The sequence below is a fragment of the Dermochelys coriacea genome, chromosome 8 (genome assembly GCF_009764565.3).
Source record: "Dermochelys coriacea isolate rDerCor1 chromosome 8, rDerCor1.pri.v4, whole genome shotgun sequence".
Classification (NCBI taxonomy): domain Eukaryota; kingdom Metazoa; phylum Chordata; order Testudines; family Dermochelyidae; genus Dermochelys; species Dermochelys coriacea.
In genome coordinates this window covers 103,660,207-103,687,228 of record NC_050075.1, presented here as the reverse complement: position 1 = coordinate 103,687,228, position 27,022 = coordinate 103,660,207, and the positions used below count along the sequence as shown (strand labels likewise).

General features: G+C 47.8%; 1 pseudogene; it reads right to left on the bottom strand.

Moving 5' to 3' along the window:
• Positions 1–937: 937 nt before the first annotated feature.
• On the bottom strand, positions 938–26,724 carry LOC119860533 (annotated as a pseudogene).
• Between the last annotated feature and the right edge of the window lie 298 nt (positions 26,725–27,022).

Below are 27,022 nucleotides of genomic sequence, written 5' to 3'. Positions count from 1 at the left end.
TATTTGACCAATAGCAGTTGGCATTAGCGATTCTAGTTCAACCCCTCTAGCAAATACTAGTTGTCTTCGGACATAGACAATTAATACAGTTACGAGGGCCAGGGAGCCACTAGATGGTGCTGTTAGGCAAGTTCTGTTTCACTGCTGGAAGAAATCTCAAATGCTGCTTTTAGTTTGGTGTAGATGTAGAGGATTCCTTGGGGAGAGCTGTAGTGAGCAGCAAGGGAGTTTGCCCTGTTTCAATCTCGCTAATTAGAGTCAATCTTTAGGGCAGAGCTGCTATCCCAGGAACCAGCCTAGGGCTTGCCAGAAAACTGCTCTAAACCAAGTGTGATTGGCCCCCAAAACATGGAAAAAACAGCCCCAAAAAAATGGGGTGGGGTTTGCATCTAGGTGTCATGACACTGGGTGGGGATTAGCATCCAAACAGGCTGGGTGGGGATTTGCATCCTGATGTCACAAGGCTGGATGAGGTTTGCATCATGACCCCATGCTGAAAAAAATGCCGCAGGGCTCTGGTCAAGGGGGGCGGGGGAGAAAAACTATGCTTTTTATGGATGATCTACAGAGTTCTACAAAATTCATGTTTTTGAGAGTTTCTGGCTGTATGTTAGAAAAAAATAGCTTTAAAAAGACAAAACCCATTGTGAATTTATTGTATTTATTTGAAACAAACAAAAATCTTATTTGTTTAAGCTTCATTAGTATGTGCATTTGAAAACTTGTTTTCCACCTGTTTTTGGCTGCTGGCTCGCTACTTTTTTGTGAAGTCTAGGTACAGCAAGGAGACCAGGAATGAGTGTGGGGAGGGGGAGATGGTCACCCTCAGAGCAGGAGAACTAGGACTGGCTGTGCAAGGAGACTGGGATGGGGATGAGGAGCCGGGGTGGGGAAATGCAGGCCAGGGATAGGCTGGAGGGAATGGGACAGAAGCAGTTCAAGCTTGGGGAAAATGGGCAGAAGAGTGTGCCCACCAAAGCACACTCCCCTCCAGAGCCTGGAATGGAACCCAAGATGCCAGAGTCTCACCATTACTCTATCAGCAAATCTTTGAAAACACACTGGGCAAGTGGGTGTCTCATCTCCCTTCCTTCAGTGCTGGTCCACATAGCAGTAGTAGGTTGTTATCCTCTATCGGTTACTGCATTTGCTCAAGTTGTAGAGATCTGTGTGATGGTTCCAACCCTGCTGATGAGCCATGGAGGTGTCAATATGAAGCTACGTGATGGAATTTGTTTTTTTTAGTTTTGCTTTTTTTAAAAAAAAATATCTAATTCCAGACAAAACAGCATTATTAAGGTTGCAGAGTCAAGCACTCAAGATTTAGGAAATCCCAGCATTAAAATCATCTGTGCAACTTTAATTCAGCCCTATTGCATGTATGCAGCATCATGTGTGTAAGCAACTGGCAGCTTGCTCCCAAAAAAATGTAGGGATTGCATTAACAAAGGAAACAGTGAGTTCAGAACAGCTATTCATTTATTTTACTTCCTTAACACTGGGCAAATTTAGTCTGGTACAAAACTCATTAAAGGGATATTCAACAGCTATTTATAGATTCCAAGGCCAGAAGGGACTGTTGGAATCATCTAGTCTGACCTCCTGTATAACACAGGCCAGAGAACTTCCCAAAATAGTCTTGTTAGAATATAGACATTCAGGCCTGCCTGTAAAGGTCTATACTTTAAGAACTTAGGTGTATTTTTATCACTTAACTAGTTACAGGTATCAATACATAAAAACAAAGAATCAAAATCACAGTCCACCTATGTACGGTCTTTCTCAGTAGGAGAGTCTGAGGCCTTGTTCTTAGGCTAAGGCTTTGGTTAAGCAGCAGGGGCAGCCATAAGCTGGGAAGCATAGGGCCACATCCTCACATTGCAAACCAGTCACATTGAAATAAGGTGCCATTGGGCTGTTAGGAAGACGATCCTGTTCTGAAAATGCCCATCACCACCGGATAAAGAAACAGATCTTAAGATGGTTAAAGAAAACTTGGTTTGATAGCATCCTGTCTGGCAAGAACTCACTTCTCAATGATTGTGACTGTGAAACCCGCATTTCTGTATTGTTTTATCTTTATGGCCCCCACTTTTCTATTGTTAATCTGTCTGGTTCTCTAATTGTTTGTCTGCTGTATAATTAATTTTGCTAGGTGTAAGTAGGGTTACCAGATGTACCAATTTTATAGAGACAGTCCCAATTTTTGGGTCTCCTTCTTATACAGGCTCCTATTACTACTCACACCCGTCCCGATTTTTCACATTTGCTGTCTGGTCACCCTAGGTGTAAGTTGATTAGGGTAGTGGGATATAATTGGATAGAGAATTGTGTTACGATATGGTAGGACTGGTTAGTTAAATTTCAGTGAAATGATTGGTTATGGTATAGCTGAGATTATTATATAAACTGGGGTCCAACAGGAAGTGGAAGGGAAATTGGAATCATGCTTGCTAAGGGTGGGCGGAACAGGGACACAGGCAAGACTCTGTGGTGTCAGAGCTGGGAAGGGGGATATGGGGTAAATGCTCTGCAGCGTCAGAGCTGGGAGCAGAACAGACTCTATCGGCATATAGAAATAAGCCCAACTGGTGTGAAGGGCTTCGGAATATGCTTGCTTGGAAACTAACCCCAATAACCATCGCATTGTCTGCACTTCAGACTTCTGGTCTTTTGCTGCTTGCTGTCTGCATGACAAGAACCAGGGAAGTGGGAGGGTTGAGGGAAATCCCTCTAACAAATCTTACAGAAAAAAAATCCAATCTTGCTTGAAGAATTGTCTGTGATGGAGAATCTACAGCCCTTGATAAATTGTTCCAATGGTTAATGGCTCTCACTGTTTAAAGTGTACGTCTTATTTCCAGACTGAATTTGTCTAGCTTCAACATCCAGCCATTGGATCATGTTAGACCTTTCTCTGCTAGACAGAAGAGCCCACTATTTACTATTTGTTTCCCATACAGATATTTAGACTGTAAACAAGCCACCCCTTAACCTTCTTTATTCCTCTTACATACAAGAATTGTTCATGCCCCTGATCATACTCAATCCTCCAAAACAATATTCTGTCCTCAAATTAGTTCTGCCCCATCCAAGTCTCATCATCAATTTTCTAAGATACCGTTCTCGCCCACCACTCTAACATCCATTCTCCTCCCAGAGACCCCACATCAATTCTGCACCTCTGCTCCCTATCCCTGCCTCACTATTTTATATATAGGGAAACCAAGTCACAGAGATGAAGTGACTTGCCCGAGTTCACCGAACAAGACACTGGAAGAGCTGGGAACAAAGCCCAGATCTTGAGATTCCTAGTTCAGTGGCCTGTCAGCTGGAGTCCAGTGATGACCAGTAAAAAGGAGCCACCATCCCATTTTTGGAGCAGAGGTGCACTTTAAAGACAGGACAGAACCTCATGCTTTCTCGTGCCTCCATTTGCTTTTTGGGACTCTGGCTCTGATACAAATCAGGGCATGCTGTGTCCTTTAAAAACATTTTCTCCTCTCTTTTGGCTTCACTGCAATCACGTAACCTCCTGCCTTAGACTGAAAACTTCCCCAGGCTGAAGTCTGTTCTTAAGCAACATCTTAATGTTAAATTTTTCTTAGTTTCATATGTTTTGATAAAACTAACAGGAGTGCCTCAAAAAGCACACAGCTATCCTTCCAGAAGCTGTAACACTGCCTCAAGCCCTGAAATACTATCCTGTCACTTTTCTTAAAGGGACCACACAGTTTCCCTTAAAAAGAAAAGGAGTACTTGTGGCACCTTAGAGACTAACAAATTTATTAGAGCATAAGCTTTCGTGAGCTACAGCTCACTTCATCGGATGCATTTGGTAGAAAAAACAGAGGAGAGATTTATATACACCTTGTATCAGATGCGCTGGGTGTATTTTACTGAGTGACCTAAAGATTCTGGTACCGTAGTGCTCCATGTAATGCTTCAGCTCATCCTCATCAGCCTCCGTAATGGTGGTGACTGGCACAACCCCCGTGGAGAAGTTTAAGATGTTCTACTACATAGTAGAGGAAACGGCAGCTGGGAGGAGCAAAACACAGAATGTCACCAGTGGGAATCCAGCGAGGTCGCACCAGCTGCAGGGTTCTGGATCTCGACAGTGTGCAAGGGACGCCATATGCATCCACTTTGCGAACACAAGACATGTTGCACTCCACTTTGAAACTCACCATCTGGGCCATCCCTCAAACCCCACAAATCGGTAACGAGGACTGTTGTTCACACAGCTGTCTGCCCCGCACTCACGCAAACTGATCTGCACCAACAATGATCTGCACCTTTTTCTGTTTACGCTGCAGGGAGAGAGAGTGTGGTCTAAAGTCCTGAGCACAGACTAGAAAGGTAGAATCTCTGGCATGCTAGATCCGCTTCTGACACTGACTTTCTCCAAAGCCCTTGGGCAAATCTTTTAACATTTTGTGTCTCTGTTTCTCCAGCTGTAAAATGGAGTTTATTTATCCCTCCTGACTTTACAGGGTGTTGGGAGCTTTGATAGTTAACATTTGTACAGTGCTGAGATAATCACAAGTATAGTATCTATTGTTTTAATTACATGAATTCTGGAATTTTAAACTTCCCCGGTGAGCCAGAGATGGAGAAAGAAATCATAGCTCGGTGAGCTAGTTAATTTAAAGAGGAAAAAAAAACAGCTTTGTTGTTAGCGTTACGGGAGTGTCTAGTGGCCTTGACCCAGATCTAGTGCTGCTATGCCAGGCACTGTACACACACAGAGGCAGAAACAGTCCCTGTGCCAAAGAGATCACAGTCAAAATAGCCAAGAGGTGGAAGGGGAAACAGAACTAAAAGGACATCTCAAAGTCCACACCAATGGTTAGATTAGGCTAGAACTAGGACTTGGATCCTCTGTTTTTGAGGCCACTGTCCTGCCCACTAGACCACAATGTCTCCTGAGGGGGGATAGTGATATCCCTGGCAGTAAATATCAGTATTAACGATTCTAGCAGGTTGATTCTCAGAGATGCGCCATTTCTGTGCAAACAGAAGGGCCGTGATGGTGAGATTCATGGCTGCCACATCACGGAAACAACCAGTGCCAGGTTACCGAATAACCGTCCAGGATACCCGACCTTGAAGGCAGGACCTAGAACCGGACACAGCACGACATCCAGCTTGAGTTTCCTCCATGTGGCGATGAACTCCATGCGGTAAGCCTGGGTGGAGAACGCAATAAGGAAGCCCTGTTATATTGGGGGTTCTAGACCCAGCCCTAGCATGGCTGTGTGACATAACAGCAGACAGAGCCACCTGTGTGCTGGGAAAAGGGTTAGACAGATACCCCTACCAATGGCATTCCAGAAAGTAATGGCAGCAGGATCTGTGTGCACTGTCAGTTGCTTTAGGCAGGCCAATGCAGAGTTTCTGCCTCTCCTGATAAAAGGATTATTATTATAGGCAGAGCTGGTAGCACCATCTATTATTAAAGCTGCCTGATATTTTGCCAAAGTTGAACCATTCAGGCAGAAATTTTCCACGCTGGGTGCCTGCTTCAGTCTGAATTTTTTGGGGGACAATTTCAACCCAGTCCTTTCTGAGAACGAACCGAAGGAAAAACACATGGTTTTGCCCATATTAAAACATTCTGGAAACCTTTTTCTGTGGAAAGTTCTGCCACTCCTGTGATTTGGAGCAGGGACTGGAAATGTGGCAGGAGGCTGGGCTATATGTCGGGGACAAGCCCTTTGCTATCACTGCGAGAATTTAGCCAACTTTGGCCAATTTGTAAGCCTCTGAACAAATCTCAGTTGGCACATGCTCAGCGGAGACTTCTTAGACTTTAGCAGCTAAAATCTCGGAAGAGTCTATCCTCAATGAGCATGCTTCAGCCACTCACGACTGCTAGCACTGACCTGTCTGTGCATCTGCCATTCGCACAGAGTGACTGAATATGCTCGAGACCAGAGATTTGGGGTGAGGCCCAACCCTGAATGAGGTAGGGGGCCCTGGGGAATAAATAGGATGCAACCATGTAATTAATGACTGTATCATAATGCCTACACACAAGAGAACTGAATTAAGGTTGCACAGGCAACCTTATTTCTGGGCTTTCCTAACTGACTTTGCAACTCTCAATGTCCTTTTAACATAGTTTTTTGGGTGTCATTAATCACTGGGATGAATGCAAGATAATGGGGCGGAGGGACAGAATAGGAGATCTAAATATATGCAACTAGCAGTGGTCATAATAGAAAAGGAGTACTTGTGGCACCTTAGAGACTAACAAATTTATTAGAGCATAAGCTTTCGTGATGCATCCGATGAAGTGAGCTGTAGCTCACGAAAGCTTATGCTCTAATTAATAAATTTGTTAGTCTCTAAGGTGCCACAAGTACTCCTTTTCTTTTTGCGAATACAGACTAACACGGCTGCTACTCTGAAACCGGTCATAATAGAATTATCTTAGGGGGTGGGGGAAGGTTTCAAAGGGGATCCTAAAAGTGGGGAAGAGATGGAACGAACATCACCCGCTAGAGCCCATGACAGCCCAGGACTGCTTGCTCTGATGGAAAGCTGGGGTCTCCAGCAAGCTGGATGGAGCCCCGTGCTTGTGCAGTGTACTGAGATTATAAATGTGTGGGAAGAAGTGCTGGTCAAGCAAGATGCAGGATCAGGGATGCCAACTTTTTCCCAGCAAGAGAGATGCTGAAGGAGGGGGCATGAGTAGTAAAGCATCTCATCAGCACCTGCACTTCTCCTCAGACATTCCCAAGCTATGTCTTCACTGCAGTTACCCGGGGCAAGCGGCCGTGGGTGCAAGCAGCCACACCACAAAGCCCTTCCCGACTTACTGTATCCTCATGAGGCCAGACTCCCGTGTGTGTGTTGCTAGGACTCTTGGGGGCACATCCCAGGGTTCTCTTGGTTACACTAAGCTCTGATTCCTTTCCAGTGAATAGTGGTAGAACTAGTCTGCCCTTCTGGGTGCCCAGGGGGAATTGTGGGCAGGTTCCAGCTCGAGCGAAGGCAGCCAGGACCTCAAGATTGGCCAGCTAGCCAGGGTTGAAATCATAACTAAACTCAGGTCAGAGGTTTGTGTGTGTGGATGGGAGTGGGGATAAGACTGACGCCCAAGTAAGAGCAAGGGTAACTCTGCAATGAAGACAGACCCTGCCATTCTTTGCCCAAACCTCACCTCAGCCCTTGCAAGGAAAGGTTTGTCTTGAGCAGGAAAAGCAGTTGAATTTTGATCAGCCTTGGCTAGCACAGAGGAGCCAACATTTAGGGCTCTGAAGGGCAACAGGGCTGACGTAAAGTCAAGCTGACACTTCACAAATAGCCAGTGTCTTGTGCGTAAGACGGGTAACAGTCACTTTAGCTCAATGCGCTGAGTCAAAGGACTGGAACAAACAGAACAAGCTACAGGCTCTGCTGAGAGGCAATTACAATCACGCAGTGTTGCCAACTCTTGTGATTTTATTGCGATTCACATGACAACCAGTGTCTGAGCTCCTGGAGTCATGTGAATTTATGCAAATCTCCGTTTTCATTTCTCTAAGTATATTTCTAGCCCTCTCGGTTGCTGAGAAAATCATGAAAATATGACTCCAGAACACCCCAAAGGCTAAGAAACTAGAAGGCAAGTAAAAAAAACCCCAAGTTTATAACTTTTTATCATCTTGTGATTTTTTTTTTTAGGCCAATATCATGATTTGGGGGGGCACGACTCATGATTTTTGAACTTCAGAGGCGGGCACTGCTGAGTAATGAAGCTTCCTGATCATACTTTGTTTTCAGGGGTGGAGCTTTGCTTTCCTCTTTCTAGTGGGAAAAATTACATTTACCGCCAAATACACCCCCCTCTCCTCCATCTCAAACATGCTCTTAGTCCACTGGGCCCTATTCTTAAAGAAGCAACTCCCAGTCCCCAACATACAAACACAACAGCAAAACAAAGCTTAATATGTCCACGCTGCCCATCAAGCTGAGATGGTTACAAAATATTGACCCCCTTGACCTATCTCTCCTCCCCCCCCCGCCAGAAAGAAATTAAATCAGAGTGGGTTGGAGAGATGAGGGTGGTGAAGCACTGGAATGCGTTACCTAGGGAGGTGGTGGAATCTCCTTCCTTAGAGGTTTTTAAGGTCAGGCTTGACAAAGCCCTGGCTGGGATGATTTAGTTTGGATTGGTCCTGCTTTGAGCAGGGGGTTGGACTCGATGACCTCCTGAGGTCCTTTCCAACCCTGATATTCTATGATTCTATGAGGGGCACACACAGAGCCCCTGGCAGGAAGGAAGAATGGGGGACCTTGATATGGATGGAAAAGGGTCAAATGGGGGCACACAGAGGTGGCATGGGGAGAGGGGAATGGGGGGCACACAGAGCCCGTGGCATGGGAGGAGAGGAGATTGGCTAGCATACAGAACCATTAGCATGGGTGGGAGGGGAATGGGGTACACACAGAGCTTGTGGCATGAGGGAAGAGGGTATTGGGGAGCATACAGCACTGCTGGTGGAGGGCATAGGGGTCACACAAAACCTTTAGCATCAGCTGGAGGCGTAAATGAGGAGCAGGGAACACTGGCTTTACTCTCCGGGTGAGACAGCCTGTGCAGGAGAGAGACCTGTGCAGTGTGCGTGCTATCTGTGGGAGGCTGGGTCCCAGGGTTCTTGGTGTCACTTCCTAGCTTGAACCCTAGGACCATGCTGCACTGTGGGGAAAATGTATTGCCTGCCCTGCACAGTACAGGATGTTTGAGGCTTGATCAGGTGGCAACCCCAGGAGACTCTCTGATAGCGTGCTTGCAGATCAGTGATCAGAATTGGTTAATGCTGATCTCAGCTGCTTCTGTTTGCAAAGGGTGGGAGGCAGGGATGGCTTCTGTTTTCAGTGGAGTGGATGACAGATTGCTGGGATGAAGTCAGAGGACTAAGGAAGCTGTCCCAGGGAATTGTGGGATACTTCTGGCTGACTCCTCGGAGTCAAGCGGGGTTGTGTCCACACTGCAAAGCAATAGGACTAGGATCCTGGGTCACAGCTTAACTCGAGCTTGGACCCTCCAGCCCTGCAGGGTTCTGGGATCTTGGGTCCATGCCCTGGGTTAGTGCAAATTGCAGTGTAGACACAAGGGGGGTTAGGCTCGTGCCCAGGCTCAAACACTGACTTATGTTGCAGTGTAGACATACCCATGGTTCCCTTGTGCAAGTGCTCAGTTATCTTACTGTGAAATGGGTGAATGGCTGTTACCTCCCCTAAGGGAGCTGTTTGGAGGCTTAGTTAATAATAAGGGCTACAAGAGGCCTGGAAAGATGAATATGTCAATGGAAGAGCCAGGACTAGAACTCCCAGTCTCCAATGTCACACCTGAGCAGCAGGGTGTTGTGGGAGAGCTCTCAATACATCAGGGGACAGCTGGAATTTTTCATGTCCTCATCGGACTGCCTGCAGCCAGGGCCAAAATCGCGTTAGTCATGAGGCAGTCCCAAGAATTGGCAACACTCCTGTCTGTTCAGTTGGGTTTCTTAGTGGAGGTCTCCTTTTCATTCCTTCCCCCTACCTCTACCTTCTCCACCTCCCACTTCCCTGCTCCCTCCTTCCAGCCCAACCTTTCCTCCCAGGAGGGGAAGTTGAAAGCGGGCAGTGTGAGGAAGTGCAGACAGGAGAAAACGCTGCAGGCCAACTCTGCAGGTGGCTTTTGCCTTTATGCATCAGAAAGGGAAGCCCTTTGGTGCAGATTTCCCATCACCTCCAATGTTCTTTGTCCCTCTCCCTGGAAAGCTTGGTTCAGGAGGGGACTTGTGCTGGACGGTGAGCTCCCATTTCGATGCACAGCGCAGCACAGAGACGGGAATTTAAAGCTTGCTCCAGGCTGCTTGATAGGAACAACCACCTGCCTCCAACAGACCCTCAAGAGACGGGTCTCTGAGAAGATCCTATCCACAACAGCTTAAGGAAACGAGTGCTGCTTCACGCTCCAATGACCTACCTCCTCATTGAAGGGCAGGAGTGGCATGGTGGGGTCCAGGCAGAACATGTCATCACACAGGAGAGCTCTCATGCACAGAACCAGGTTGTCCACATCCCTCGCCATTGGCCCTACCGCTCCTGTAACTGGAATCAATATGGAAGAACGTGTATAATTTAACCAATGGGACTTGAGGTGGCAAAAAACTGATTTTTGCCTTGGGATTGAATCCTGGATGGAACAATCCTGCACTGACCCAAGATATACTAAATCAGTGACACTCAGACAGAGGCTCGAGAGCCACAAGTGGCTCTTTAATGTGTCTAATAATTAAAAAGAAAAGGAGTACTTGCGGCACCTTAGAGACTAACAAATTTATTAGAGCATAAGCTTTCGTGAGCTACAGCTCACTTCATCGGATGCATGCAAGACTCTAATAATTAAATCACACAGTATTTTAATATCATGCGCTGTAATCTGTTATTAACCTGTCAGGATGCTTTTACTATGTTATTAACCAATTAAGTTATTAACTTACTTATTTGCTGTGAGACTAATATATACAAACACACACAATATTTCCGTCATCCATACGTTAAATATGAATATATAGTACTATAGTAAATGAAACAATGAATTCACACGACTGTGGCTTTTTTGAGTAATGTCGATCGCTAATTTGGCTCATGAACCACTGAGGTCTAAGTATCACTGGACTAAATGCTCTATTAACAGGTCCCATCCATCTCTAATGTCTAGAGGCCAAATCCTTGTCTCCGTGCTTTGCTTTTACTGGGTCTTTGATCCAAAAAAAATCCCACTGAGCTTGGGATTTGGCCTCCTGTATTCTCCAGGTTGTGATTAACAAAAGACAAAAGCAAAGAGAGCGTGAACAGCAGCCAAGGGTCTCCCTGTGATGCTACCACTAGAGAAAAGGAAAAGGGGAACTTGTGGCACCTTAGAGACTAAACACATTTATTAGAGCATAAGCTTTCGTGAGCTACGGCTCACTTCATCGGATGCATCACTAGAGACTCACTGGTCACGCTGCAGAGCCAATCTCTCTATTGCTTGCCTGCAGGGAGGTCACAGTATGCCTTAATTCTCACTGCAGAACTCTGCCTTCTTTAGTTGTATTTCCAGTAGAGCCTAGGAGTCCCAACTAGATGGGATCACGTTGCGCTAGATGCATATATACGTATGGTAAGAGAGAGTCCCTCCACAGAGGGAACACCAGGCTAAACAGATGAGACAGGTGGGAGAAACAGAAAGGAAATCTAAGGAGGGAGGTGGGTTCCAGACCAAGATGCACTTCAAAGTGCTGTCTACACCACTCTTTTTAGAGTGCGAGCCACGCCACCCTGAGTCTGTCAACCCAGGCTTAGAGGCTCACTTCCACAGGCTGCGTAGACGTGCCCCTTGGGCTATTTCAATCCCAAATAATAAATAGCAACAGCAGCGCGAGCCATCTCTCCCACCAAATGGGTAGGAATTGAGGCAGGCTCATCTCTGCTGGGAGTTCTAGAGCTGGTGGCGTTTTTTTTCAGCACATCCTTTATTTGCCGAAAAATGCAGTTGGGGTCAACCGAAACTGGTCCCAAATTGGGTCCGTTCAATGCATCGTTTTATCTGGGGGGAAAAAGGGGGAAACAAGTTTCCAAAATGTCTAATGTTTTGTTTTGACCCTTTCAGAAGAAAATGTTGTTGACATTTTCTTTTGAAATGTAGCTTGATTTAAATTAAAAAACAAACAAAAACAAAAAAAAAAGTGTAAAACATACAGAAAATAAGCATTTTGTTTGACCTGCAATGGTTTTTTGTTTTCCTGGTTCTTAGGTGAGAAAAACGGAAAAAATTACCTTTCGGGCTGACCCAAAAAACCTATTTTTCCCAGGTGTTTTAGTGCTGAACCAATAATAAATAAAACCACAAACCTACCCCTCAAAAAACCCCAAAACCATCAACCCCCCCCCCAATTATTTACTCAGTTCTAGGAAGAACTTACAGCTTCTCAAATTTCTTTTTGTTGGAAATTCCACTTAAACAACCATCACCACACTGCACTCTCTGCTGAGAGCCCTGTTCTGGAAGTAGGATGTCTTCTATTTAATCAGATTCATTCCTAATGTTCTTGTTCATCACAATATTTAAGAGAAAGTTACTTAAAATTCATGTACCTGATAGGATCCCACCAATAGGGCCGCTAATTCCAAGAGACTGCGAAAGGAAGAAATGCAACACGATGTCATGTTGCTGAAAGGGATGGGTTCACACAAGATTATTCAGAATTTCATAGATTTCATAATTTCAAGATTTAGGGTCATCTAATCTGATTTCCTGCAGAGCACAAGACAGAACCTCGCCCCTGCAATTCCTGCATCAAGCCTACAACTTATTTTGAGCTAGAAAAGCTCTGTTGTTAATATTATTATTATTATTACTACAGAAAGATACATCCTGAGAAATCCATCAATTGTTTCTCTCCCAGACAAGAATGTAGCAAAATCTGGCTGCTTCAAAACTGTCAGTGGGATTGGAACTCAGGTGTTTGGTGTAGGCCTTGGCTTGACATGAATAATTACATTTCTTGGGGGACAGGATTAGAGAGGTAAAGAGATCAGCAGGCTAGAGACAGAATGTCTGTGCTAGCTACAATAAAGGAGAACACCAAGGGACCCATTTACAATGGACAAGGTAACAATGGATCAAATAAGCCTGGGGTCCTAAGAGGAGATAAAGAATGCGGACTTATATGAACTAGAAAATTAAGGTGACCTAACTTAGGTTGGCACATGAGCTGTCGCAGTCATGACATCGCTTGTGTGTCCTATACTTTGCTCCTTTTGCTGACAGGAGCTCTTGTAAGGTTTGTACTGCCAGTGTGGGGCATTGTGGGAAGGCTCCTGAACTCTAGTAACAGTCGCATAAGCCATGCAGTGTCTACACTGACCTGCGTCGGCAGCCTACCTACCTCAACCTTGACTCTACGCCACTCGGGGAGGCGGAGTTATTAAGTTGCTCTAGTGGGGCGGTTACTTTGGTGGGAGTGAAATTTAAGTGTAGACACCTCCATCATTAGGTCAATGTAAGCTGCTTTGCGTCAACCTAACTCTGTAGTATAAACCAGGCCTAGGTCATGCATAGACAGTGTGGGCTGTACAGGGATTGGTTCTTACGAAATGATCAAGCCAATCCCAAAACATGTGATGCAATGCATAGTCAATGCAATGTAACATGTACATGTATCTAAAGGAAGAGGTTTGCTGTGTAACTTTGGATGTGTGGTATGCCCTAGACCCATCCCTTACGCTTGAATCTGATTAACTTGGCATAGCTTTGCTGTCTGCCAAATAAAGGAACCTGAGTGATGAGATGGGAGTCGGACTGAATTCTTGGGGGACCCCCGACATTTGGTACTAAAAGCACAAGGCCTGTGATCTAAAGGGGCAATGCTTTTCGGAGTGAACAGATAGCCATTACCTTTTTGCCCTCCGTGAGTCACCAATGTGATTTCAAAAAGAAAAGGAGTACTTCTGGCATCTTAGAGACTAACAAATTTATTAGAGCATAAGCTTTCGTGAGCTACAGCTCACTTCATAGGATGCATTTGGTGGAAAAAAACAGAGGGGAGATTGATATACACACACAGAGAACATGAAACAATGGGTTTATCATACACACTGTAAGGAGAGGTTTCAGAGTAGCAGCTGTGTTAGTCTGTATTCGCAAAAAGAAAAGGAGTACTTGTGGCACCTTAGAGACTAAGCTTTCGTGAAGTGAGCTGTAGCTCACGAAAGCTTATGCTCTAATAAATTTGTTAGTCTCTAAGGTGCCACAAGTACTCCTTTTCTTTTTACTGTAAGGAGAGTGATCACTTAAGATAAGCCATCACCAGCAGCTGGGGGGCGGGGGGGAAGGAGGAAAACCTTTCATGGTGACAAGCAAGGTAGGCTATTTCCAGCAGTTAACAAGAATATCAGAGGAACAGTGGGGGGTGGGGTGGGGGAGAGAAATAACATGGGGAACTAGTTTTACTTTGTGTAATGACTCATCCATTCCCAGTCTCTATTCAAGCCTAAGTTAATTGTATCCAGTTTGCAAATTAATTCCAATTCAGCAGTCTCTCGTTGGAGTCTGTTTTTGAAGCTTTTTTGTTGAAGGATAGCCACTCTTAGGTCTGTGATCGAGTGACCAGAGAGATTGAAGTGTTCTCCAACTGGTTTTTGAATGTTATAATTCTTGACGTCTGATTTGTGTCCATTCATTCTTTTATGTAGAGACTGTCCAGTTTGGCCAATGTACATGGCAGAGGGGCATTGCTGGCACATGATGGCATATATCACATTGGTAGATGCGCAGGTGAACGAGCCTCTGATAGTGTGGCTGATGTGATTAGGCCCTATGATGGTGTCCCCTGAATAGATATGTGGACAGAGTTGGCAACAGGCTTTGTTGCAAGGATAGGTTCCTGGTTTGGTGGTTCTGTTGTGTGGTGTATGGTTGCTGGTGAGTATTTGCTTCAGATCGGGGGGCTGTCTGTAAGCAAGGACTGGCCTGTCTCCCAAGATCTGTGAGAGTGATGGGTCGTCCTTCAGGATAGGTTGTAGATCCTTGATGCGTTGGAGAGGTTTTAATTGGGGGCTGAAGGTGATGGCTAGTGGTGTTCTGTTATTTTCTTTGTTGCGCCTGTCCTGTAGTAGGTGACTTCTGGGTACTCTTCTGGCTCTGTCAATCTGTTTCTTCACTTCAGCAGGTGGGTATTGTAGTTGTAGGAATGCATGATAGAGATCTTGTAGGTGTTTGTCTCTGTCTGAGGGCTTGGAGCAAATGCGGTTATATCGTAGAGCTTGGCTGTAGACAATGGATCGTGTGGTATGATCTGGATGAAAGCTAGAGGCATGTAGGTAGGAATAGCGGTCAGTAGGTTTCCGATATAGGGTGGTGTTTATGTGACCATCGCTTATCGCGTACACCTTGAAACGGAGATTCTATCTGAATCAATAAAGTCACTGTCACTCGTAGGTCTCCTACCACAGAGTGCAGCCATTCAGCGGGCTGGGGGCAGGTCTCAGCACCTACCTCAGCCTGTTGCCCGTCGGCTTGAGACCGCACGGCCCGCAGAAGCTGGACAGCAGGCAGATGCTCCCACCTATATCTGTCCCAAAGCCAGGACAGACCCTCCTCTGGCGATCAGCGCCCTCTCCCCTCCGGAGGAGCCGCCAGAGCTTTTCTTGTGGTTCAGCGGATTCACCGTCTGGCCGAAGATCGAGTTGCTGCAGTCATAGCTGGAGAGTGGAAAGGAGTGGGTTGGACATTGGGGACAAAGTCACATCTCTATTTCACATCCTCACCAGGAGGGAGGAGCAACCCGGAAGTTTTCTGGACATTTTTCTTTCTGTCCAACATAATGATCTGGCCCCCATCCCTCTAGAATGCAAGCGCCTCACAGTCTTTGATGTATGTATCCTCGCAATGCCAGAGGGCGAATCTGAAGCCCAAATGGATTATCTGACTTGCCCAGGGTCACACAGGAAGTCTGGGACACAGCAAGGAGTTGGCCCTGGGATTCCCAAGCCCCAGGCCAGCATCCCAGCCACTGGACTGTCACTGAAAATCTGAAATCACTTGGGCCCAGATCCTTAAAGGTGCTTTGGTGTTGCTGGGCTCAGTGTTGCAATGCCTAACCCCCAGGTGGTCTGCTGCCCCAGGGAATCTGCAGCTCCAAGATGGGTATGAGCAGAACCAGGTGCCTAAGGATGGGATTTTCAGAAGCCGGCCAGCCAAGCAAGGACCTGCCAAGCCCAGCCGGGCATGAAAAGCCACGGGGAAGGGGAGAAGAGAAGAGGCGTGTCGCCGTTGTCACCATTCAGGACAAGTGCGGGTGTATTCCTCCTCTGTGGTCCACCCATCCAGGGCACCCACTCAAGGCTCCAGGCTCCCCAGCCACCACCTCTTGGGCAAAGACCTGCATCTCTCTCTCTCCTGACTGGGTCTTTTTTCCAGCAGGGAACTTCCCTCCAGCCAAGTGGGTAGGAATGGAGGTAAACTCATCTCTGTTGGAAGTTCTAGAGTCAAGTGACGTTCCCTGCCTACACTGGGATATCCCCAACAAGCCAGATTGCTTAAACTGGCCACCATCCGCGCTTCGCCGCCTCTTCGAAGGCTTACGAACAGCATAACTGCTGACGGTTAGAAGTTCCCATGCAGCTCTTTCTAAGCAAGCCCATTTGTTCTTAAGGTAAGTATGGAGAAAACATATAAAAACTCCTACGTGCATGCTAAACAGCTCACCAGAGGTCACCATCAGTCTACAGGGCCTCAGTAGGCCAAAAATCCTTCCATTCTTCCCAGGAAGGACTGGGGTCTCCTTGGACAGAAGGCCTTGTCTGTTGTCTGGATCAGAAAGCAGGTCCTGAGGCAGTTTAAATTTAGGCTGTTTATCCAAAAGTCCTTTCTTTGTCGGGTATCTGGAGAAACCACTATGAACCAGTCTAGGCGAGCCTCTCCAGGTGGTGGGACTTCTCTGGAGGTGTTATCACCTGAGTGAATTTGCCCCCCCACGCACACACTGTACTTAGTCCCTGAGGGAGCTCTGGTCACCCTCCCCCCCATGGAATGACATACAATGCCTGGCCCACAATGATGCACAAAACCTGATACAGTCTGATGTCCTATAGATATTGCAGGAAATTGCCCTGTCAATCACAGGTGCCCAAGTAGCTACCTGGTGCACCCAGATGACAGCCCAGAGATAGGTGCCTCCCTCTGCTCAGGATCCTCAGCTGCGAACCCTCTCCTAGATTTAGGCGTTCGAGCCAGGTCACAGCTACTTAGGTAGCCCATGCCCCAGCAGCCGAAACGCTGTCTCCTGCTCACATGCCGCGCCCCCTGAACGTTCTTCTGCTCCTCCTAAGGGGGTGTGCCCCACTGTTGGGGACCACTGCATTAGAGCCTTAGAGATAGGGGGTGAGTAGAACAGAGGGCTCCACTTTCAGATGACGCTAATGACCCCGATCCAGGATAAGACAAGGTGCTCTTGCAGCTGAATCCGCTGTCATCCATGTGTAAGAGGACTGTTGCCCCCTTGCTAACACTCCGTCAGGGTGTGGGGGGGGTCAGTTGGCTAGCTCCCAGTACCAAAAGGGGAAGGGTCCATGGGAAGTCAGGACCCTGAGACTGACAGTCCCCAGGGGCAATGGGGAGAGGCCAATGCTCCAGGTCAGCCTGACAGACAGGGCGGGCAGGCTAACGAGGGAGTCAGGAGGCCAGGGGGGTCCTTTCCTCTGTGTGAGCTGGAATTGCCTGGAACAAAGTGGGGCTGAGCTAAGGAGAGAGGAGGGGCCCAGGTTGAGCTAGGGAGCAGAGAGACCTAAAGAAGCAGCCCAGGGAGCAGACCTGTGCTGGGAGCAGAGCTGCAACAACCAGAGCCAGAGGGGCCAGAGAGGGGGCTGGAGGCAGAGCGGCAGCAGGGCTGAGGCAGGCTGGAGCTGGAGCTGGGGTGGGATCAGTCTGGAGCCAGGCGCAGTGAGCAGCTGGGGACAGCAAAGCGGGACCCTGGGCAGAGGGTCCAGTGCAGGGAGATGCTCCCAGCCAAGAGGCCCTGCAGACTTGGCGGGGGGATCACTGGGAAGAAGGGCCCTGCCACCTAGCCCATGAAGAGGCGCGTGGCCACGGCCAGAGTAAGTGTCCAACCCACAACACCCCTGCAGCACAGCGAGGGCCTGGGCAGGAGGCCTGGGACGTGTAAGGAACAGACTGTGAACTGCCCGGACGTTCCAGAGACGCTGGTTGTGGTGTCCCCATGCCACAGAGTGGGATAATGTTTCCTTTCACCTTTCCCGTTTTTTCCTTTTTTTAAATAGTTGCCGTTTAATAAATAGTATTTGCTTTGAACTGTGGGTAATGATCAGTGGGTCAGGAGAGGGTCCAGTGCGAAAGAGCATCCCTGACTGGGGACACTCTAGCTCCTGGCCTAAGTGACCACAACAAGGTTGGGGGTCGAACCCCCCAGGGGTCCTGGGCCCAGCCTTGTTGGGGTTACGAGGACTCTGTCACATAGGAGAGTGGAAGGGGAGCCCTCGAGGTGAGGCAGGGCTCTGGGTAAAGGGAGTGGGAGCGAGGACTCAGATCCTTCCGCTAGCCCATCGCACCGGGGTCATGTATAAGCCAGGAAAATTCCCCACAATAGCGGGACCATTCCCCTGCTTACACCTGCACTGATGCATGCACTGTGTTCTGCTGTCCATGCTGATGCAGGGGCAGAGCTGATGTCGGGGCTGAAGTGAGGCGGGGGAATAGAGGAGAGAATTGATGTGGAGACTTCGGGGGGCAGGGGGAGCAGAAGGGAGGTGGATGGGCTTGGAGGGGGTAGAACTGATGTTGGGGGAAAGTGAGGCAGGTGGGGAACCTGGAGGGAAGAGCTGATGTGTAGGGCTGGCAGGGATGAACTGATGTCAGGGGCAGAATTGAGCTGGGGATTGAGAGTGCAGAATGAGGTTGGGGGATGGGGAGGGGAAACTGATATGGGGACTTTGTGGGGGCACAACGGGATGGTGGGGCTAGGTGGGGAGACCTGATGTTGGGGCAGAACTGATGTGTGGGGAATTTGGGGGTAGAATTGTTGTGGCATCTGGGGGCCCTAGAGGGGTAGAATTGATGTGGGGGATTTATGAGGGGCAGAACTGATGTGGGGTCTGGGGGCCTGGCCCCGATACTGGAGCTGCCAGGGGACAATTGATGGGGGAGAGGGGGCCTGAGATTTCTACCTTCTATATGGCCCTGCTTCCTCCCCGTGGAGGAACTTTCAGGGGGAGGGCAACCAGCAACGTCGGGTGCTCTGTGAGCTAGGGTGGCCACGTGCCCAGTCAAAAGGGGACCTGACCGTGTCCGGTCAGATCTACGGACCGAACACCCAAAGTCCAGTTAGTGCAGGCGGGGAGGCGCCGCGTCATCACCTGCGCCAGCCCCTATTTGGCTGCATCGGATAGCTGCAGTTCCCAGCCCCAGCTACACAGGCAAGTCCCTCCTGACCTGGGCAGCAGAGGTGGGGGGAGAGAGGGGAAGAGCAGCGAGCGACGGGGGAGGGGAAAGGAGGAGCGAATGGGGCGGGGCCTCAGGAGGAAGAGGCGGGGCAGGGGCGGGGCCTCAGGGGCAGGAGAGGTTCCGGCACTCCTGCTGGAGTGTCTGGTTTTTAAATATTACAAAGTGGGCAACCCTAAGCCGAGCTCCGGCTTGGGACTGTTTCAGTTTTACCAGCCGCCCCAGAAAGGCGGCATCTAGGCATAGGGCTCACATTCTAATCAGCACTGCTAACACTGAACTAGCAAGTGAACGTAAGATCTGAGTGGCGTCCCAAGCCCTTGTGCAGTGTAGCATTGAGTGTGCCAAGCCCAGGGGAGTGACCGGGAAGGTTCAACGGGAGCGGAATGTGCTTCGGCAGAGGGGCAAAGGGACAGGTTGTAGCGACGGGTTTGCGCGCATTGCATGGTCATGTATCTCTAAAGCCAGGGAGACGTGATTCATAGTTACCTGAAACTGTTCGGTTCTGTTCAGTCAAGAATTTGGTTTTATGCTAATGTTGATTTTTAAATGATCGCTGGTAAAAGTGGCGAATAATTACGTTAAAACAAAAGAAAAAATGAAGGGTGATTAAACTGTATTTGTGATTTCAAGCGCACTGTAATTTAAGTACCGCTAACAATCACTAAGTCCAGAAGTTAGATCTATACCTATTATTAATGGTATTAAGTCCCTTGACCCCCCCCCCCAAATATAGCAGTCAGACGACGCCTATGAGCTGGACTCCACTGACCTCAGGGGAGATCCTTTCACTGATGTGAGAGGTGATTTGAGCCCACGCCTTGTCCTCTGCGCCGACTTATTCACTCAACAGCCCACATAAGATCTAACGTATTGCCCCCTCCATCTCATGATGGGCTACTTAATAAATGGTAAAGGATGCACCTTATAGCCAATGTGATCCTTGATGCTGACGGGAATGCCATACAATTACCCTTTCTCCTTCTGCCTTCGCACTTCCTGTAGCTGCTCCTCACACTCCGGAATAAAATGTCTCAGGCAGTTCACCTCCCGGGTCACCTCCAAGGCCTTTCCACAGAAAGACAGGGAATGGGGTGTTAAGGAATAATAGCAAAATGAGATACACAGCATTTCCACAGCACCTTATACCTCAACAGGCTGTGCAAAGAGTAACTAACCAATCAATAAGAAACCTAATTATTGGTATTCCAGATTCCTAAAGCTTCCAACGAGGCCAGGTGTCACCATGCTAGAACATAAGAACAACCATACTGGGTCAAACCAAAGGTCCATCTAGTCCAGTATCCTGTCTTCCGACAGTGGCCAATGCCAGGTGCTTCAGAGGGAATGAACAGAACAGGCAATCATCCATTGACCCATCCCCTGTCACCCATTCCCAGCTTCTGGCAACCAGAGGCTAGGGACCCCAGAGCATGGGGTTGCGTCCCTGACCATCTTGGCTAATAGGCATTGATGGACTAGGCACTGTACACACAGAGACGGTCCCTGCCGGCAAATTCCACAGTCTAGATAGGAGAGGCAGGCAAAGGGTGAGAGAAAGGAAGGGTTATTATCCCCATTTTACAGATGGGGATACCAAGGCAGAAAGAAATGAAGTGGTTTGCCCAAAGTCTCTGGCAGAACTGGGCATAGCTGATCTCTGGAGTCCCAGCTCAGTGCCTTGGGAATGAATCCTGGATTCTTCCCAGCTGATGTCTCATTTTACTAGTAGTTGCATACACTCCAATGGGGGGAAATATATTGGTAGGTTAATATTAGCTTTTTAGCTAGGTTGTCCTGCCTTTACCTCTTGCAGAGTAAACACCTGGCAGGGATGGTCTAGGTAGACTTAACTTTGCCTCAGCATGAGAGGATGGACTAGATGACCTCTTGAGGTCTCATCCAACCCTACATTGCTATGATTGCTATGTAATCTGTAAGCTGGCCACAACCCCTGACCAGGCAGCTGCCTTGTTACTTGCTGACTAAGAAGAGGAGATAAAAGGCTATCTGGCTTGGCCATGTCAAACTACCAAAGGGACTGAGACCATAGCTAGTGCACTAACCCTTTCTGTGTTCGAAGTAACCCCAACTACACATCGATCTTGGTTAACTTGGAGAAGGGACAGGAAATCAGGAGACTAGGAATAAGTAAATAGAAGGAGCTCAGCTCAAGGGTCAGGCTGAATTTATATTCCCCTACGCCCATCTCTTATGGCCTATATATCACTGTATTGGGGAGACAGCATGGTCCAATGGTTATGGCACTGAGCATCAGGAAGCTTGGGCAAGGCGTTTCCTCTTGCTGTACCTTGGTTTCCTCTCCCAACCTGCATCTACTTAGTTCGTAAACTCTTTGGGGCAGGCACTGTCTCTTACTAGCTGTATGTTGGTCTCAATTGGGAGCCCTAGACAAAACAGGGTAATACAAATAATAATAAATATATACATTATTACGTTTAAAAAAAAAGCTTCTGCTAAAAGAACACAAAGGTGGCAAAGCGAAGCATTCAAAAGTCACGAAATGCCAAAATTAAGGCAAGAACCTTCATGTTCTTTTAAGGTAGTTTTTGTGTGTGTGCATGTGCGCAATTTCCTAAGTTTTTCAGACCGTGAACTAAAAAAACCAAACAAATTCCATCATGAGGCATCAGATTGCCACCCACATGGGTCATCCTCAGGTTATACCCTTTAAATCCATCACTTAAACTTCTGCCACTTGAGCTAATGGAGTAACTAATAGCAGTAGTAGATTGTCATCCTTGATGTGTCCACCAGCACTAAAGGGGGATGAGTCATACACGTTGCCAGTGGGTTTCACACAGGGATGTTAAGTCTTGGTGGTTCTAGTCCAGGGTCTGTAAGGCCATGGGCTGAGTGGTTAAAGACCCTTCTTTCCCCTGCCTCCCACCCAGCCTATATCCTCTGAACCCCTTTAGCCTGTGTCAGCCCCCCGCTTCTGCTTCTATCCCCCCTGCAGCCAATTAAGGCGGTGTGACAAATTCCTCAATCTGTTCTCTGATCCTCCCCTGTGCAGCACCAGGCTTGGGAAGGGAGAAAGGAGGGTGAAGAACCCTGGAATTGCCCACTGCCCTGCTCCCCTGCCTGGTAAGGAGGAGAGAAGTGTGGTGCTGCGCCCATAGCTACACTCCAGGCCCGGGAAAGGGCGGGTGAAGAACGCCCAGAGCTGCAGGATAAGCTGAAGTGAGGCTGGGGGCAGGGGGTGAAGGGTGAATAATTAATTGATGCTGGGACTGGGAACAGAACTGAGTTGAAGGTAAAATTGATGTGGGGGCTGGGATGTGCATAATTAGTTGCTGAGCTGGGGAGGGGCTGATGTGTTGGTGGGGGGCACAGAATTAATTAATTGGCATGCTAGGACTTGGGGAGAAGCTCCTCCGGGGGAGGATGTCAAAATCGCCTTAATACATCTGGGGACTAATTGTCACACCCACACACGGGAGTGGGCAGGGGGAGTTCAAACACCAAAAGACAGACCTCAGCGCCACAGCATAAGATATATATATATTTTTAAAATCTCATGATTTTTTGAGGCCAGTCTCATGCTATTTTGGGGGGAGAGCGTGTGTGTCTGACTCATGATATCTGTCTCTCGGAGGCTGGTACTAGTAGCAAAGTGCTATCACCGGCTCCGCTTATAGACTGCGATAATTAGCTCTTCCCAAGTTCCTTGTAAGAAGGTGGCCTGCTCCTTCTTTAGATCAGCCTGTTCCCCTTTAAATACAAGTGTTTGGAGAGCTACAGCAAGCAGGTTGGCTCCTGCAGCAGACTCTGGAGCTGGGTGTGACCCAGGCCAGTGGCCAGTAGAGTGGGACCTGTAAGGTATAAAGAGCCCCCTGTAGAAGACCCTGGGTTAGGGTGGAAGGGATGGTTGATGTGTTGAATTCATGTTACGTGGAAGAAATAAAGTTGAAGCCCTGAGAAAACGGGCCTGAAGCGGGCTCATGACACTGTTTTATTCCCTGGGCTGGGGTGACAGGCCATCAGCCTTCTGTTCTCGTTCAATGGACTGATTATGGAATCGCCCTTAAAAATGTTCCTCACCAGTCCTGGATCCTTTGTGGTCCATAAACGAGTAAATAATGGTCTCTTGGATTTACATGGAGTCATTCCCCCCATGGGAATCTCAAAGCATACAGCTGGGTGGGTATCTTTCTATCATCTCTCACCATGCTGATCACCAGTGGCATCTGAGCACCTTCTGAGGTCCAGGATGCTACAGGGCTACGAGGAGGACTTCAGGCAGAGAACACAAGAGAAAAGTCAAGCAAATTACACTTAATTCTTCACCTGTGCTGCTCACCTTGTCCATGTATGTGTAGAGGACGCTCTCTGGAGACAGAGAACCTTGCTTCAGTTTTTCAGCCAGCTCCACAAGCGGCAGGGAGAGGATGTGACAGGCCTGTATCCCTGGGTTCTGCAAGGTGAAGCAGCTTTATAGTCATTATGAAGAGGATGAGGGATGCACCAGCCACCCAGTTGCCTCTCTTCCGTATAGCAATGGGCCTGAGCCACATCTAAGAAGGGATAAGCTGTCAAGTGTCTATAAGTACAGGGGCCAGCCACAATTGGCTTAAACATTCCAAGGCCAACCTTTGCATCTGCAAGTAGTCCAGCTGAGGCCAACAGGACAATTCAGCGGAGCCGGGGTGAGCCCTCAGTTTTGCAGCCCTGCCCACTTTCGTTGTGTTTTATTAACTGGATTTTAAATAAAGCACAAATACATGTTTCTCAACCTGCAAAATACAAGCCAGGTCTATTTACTCTCCAGACAAGTTATATCTGAGAATGGCTCCTGGAGTGGTGAAATAAATACAGAGAAATAGCTCAGGGAGGTATTTCTCTATGGAGAGAAGGACTAGAATTGGGCCAGAAAATTTCCCCATCCTAGGATTTCCAAACATTTCCCATCCCGATTCAGGACAAAAAGTTGAAATTGCAAAAATTGTCATGAACTGATGATCCAAAAAGAATTTCTATTCCAGTCAATCAAAATATTTCATTTTGACCTTTTAACTTAATTTCTTTATTTTTTGTACTATAAATTAACGTAAATTTTGCTATGAAAATGAGGTTTGACCCAAAAGACGGAAACTTTTGTTCAGAAAATGTCAAAACAGGATGTTTCAACAATTTCAAAACATTCTTCCCCCCTCCGCCCCCAAAAAAGTTTTTGGAAATGGGAAATGCCCTGAAACAGACTCTTTCCTGTTAAACGTTTTGGTTTTGACAAATGGGCATTTGTGGATAGAAAAGCATTTTGCTGAAAAATTCCCGACCAGCTCTAATCAGAGCCCCTAATTGTGCTAGGTGCTGTTTTTTGACATTCAGTCTTTGGTAGCCCAAAGAGCTTCTAATGTTAATAGACAGGACAGACAAAGGGTGGCAGAAAGGAAGTTTCATTATTCCCATTTTACAGATGGGAACTGAAGCTCAAGAGACTTACCCAAAGTCACGTGGGGAATCTGTGGCAGATCAGAGGTTTGAATTCAGATCTTCTGACTGCTACCCCATCTCTATCTTCTCTTATACCCTGATTGTAATTTCTTTGGGGCAGGGACTTCTTTGTTCTATGTTTGCACAGTGCCTAGCACAATGGAGGGCTGGTCCATGCCTGGGGCTACTAGCCACTCTAGTCATACAAATAATAAATCATAATAAAAGAATAATAATAATTAATAACTGAATTTTTCTGGGCATTTGGAGAAGAGGGATACTGATCTATAGAAGGGGTTTAGGGACAATTTAGACCCATGCCTCAAGACTGACTCGAATCCCCACTTGGGGAAAAGTTACCTGCTGTTTAAATTGCTGAACAGCCTTTTCCATTTGCCCCAAACCCAGATCTCGCCTCCTCCATCTTCTTCTGCATCCATCTCTGCCTCATCCATTTCAGGACCAGGATGGCTGCAGCCGAGCAGGGCCGAGACTGGGCAAGGATCCACCTCCACCTCAGGCAGCAGTTGCTGCAGGACATCTTGGATCAGAATGAGACCCGCTCTGCACTGTGACCCTGGAGCAGGCTACTCCTCAGATGCAATGCCAAAGCAAGGCAGAGCCGGGCACTTTCACCCCACTCAGCATCCACCAACCCGGAGCGGCTGGAAATGAAACCCACGTGCGCAGGGTGCGGGCAAGACCCCCGTGTTTTCAAGGGTTGCAATTCAGTCAGATGCTTTTTCTGCTCTTGCATAGCTCAAAAACGGGCAGAAAGTTCAAAGCTGACATCTGCATAGTCCTTGTGGCTTAGGAATGCAGCTGGAAATGATTGCCTGGGCCATGGAGAATGAATTTCACCCCCCTGTGCAGAGGGCTAGCACAGGACCTACGTGCCTAGTTGCTGAAGGTGGACGTAAGTGGTGCACAGGTTTGTGCCGGCCCGTTGCACTGGGGAGACTTTTACCCCTGAGTGAAGCTGACCACACGGATCTAGGCAACAGGATCTTCTGCATTCTCATCCCAGTGCTGACACCCAGTCCCCCCTTGTGGCCTTAGAGGAGACCATGGAAAGGATCAGATCCTGCTGGAAACGGTACAATCCCCCACCCCCAGCACACACACACAAACACACATGGATTTTTCCCCATGTTGGTAGGGGATCAGGGGAAGAACAGAAGCAGAGGGCAAGTCTATGCACATGTGAGACCAGTTTCCCCAGCCAATGCCCTGAGCCAACTCCTCTCCCATGTCTTCCTCAGGAGCCCTGCTTCCATGGGATCCCCACTTATAGCTAATGCTCAGCCCATCCCCAAATACACACACACCACCAGGGGGAGGAGGGGTGCACAGCATTAGCTGTGCTTAACTGGGTCACTCAGGCGGCTCGTCAGGCCAGGTACGCAAGGCACTGCCTACCCCAGAATTGCCAACAGCTACAAAATACAGCCTAAGACAAAGCACAACCCCTCACTTCCCTCTCAATATCCACCATCCAAGTACATTTAAAGACTTCCCTTCCAAGGATGAAGGACAATGCAACCTTTTCCCCCACCCCATGCACTAGCCTTTCTGGACCTGCCTAATTCCCAGGGAGAAATGTATCTGCTTTATTTTAATATGATCCATTTTAGCACAGAAGCCGCTGTGTAAGCAAAGTGGCGGTTAAACATCAACCCCCATAGAAAGTCTTCATTATCCCCCTGCCTCACAAGGAGAAAATGCAATTACTGTCAGGGCAATGTTCTGCTCCCAGAGGTTTTTCGCTGACCTGGAAAGTTCACAGAACACAATCAAACAAGTAATACATAGAATTTATACTGCTGTTCCCATGCCTAGAGCACAGGACAGACATTAACTAATTCATCCTCCCAACATCCCTGTGAAGTGAGTGGGCAAGTATTATTATCCCTATTGATTTCACAGATGGGGAAACTGAGGCAGAGAAGTGCAGGGACTTGCCCACAGCCAAATAGCAAGTCAGTAGCAGAGTCTGAATAAGAGCCAACGCCCTCCTGACCCCCAACTCTGTGGCTCAGTCTTCCAGGTGACCCAGTGCCCATTCAAGTCAAGGGATAGGCTCTCACTGACCTTGAAGCGCATTGCATTGGCACCTAAGGCCCTGAGCCAGCAAGATGCTTAAGCACATGCCTAATTTCAAGCACGTGATGCAAGTGGAGGCACTGATCCAGCACACACATGTGCGCATGAATAATTTTACACCTGCGAGTCCTCCCATTGAACTCAGTAGGATTACTCATGTACTTCAAGTTACTCACCGGCATAAGTGCTCTCTAGAATGGTGCTCAGAGGCACAAAGTAAACAAAGAGCGTGAACAAAGAAAAGGAAAAGACACTTTCACGTAGGGCCAGCTAGAAAACAAGAATTCTCTTCAGAAAAAAAATGGTGTCTGACAGTCATCGTTGCTCCACAATCAAAAAGAAGACACCAGCGAGCTCTACCCCAGAACAGCCACTAGCCTAATGGTTAGGGCATTCACCTGCAATGTGGGAGACCCAAGTGCAAGACCTTGTGCTATAGAATCTCTCCTGTTGGAGGTGTTCCACTTGGTATAAATAACA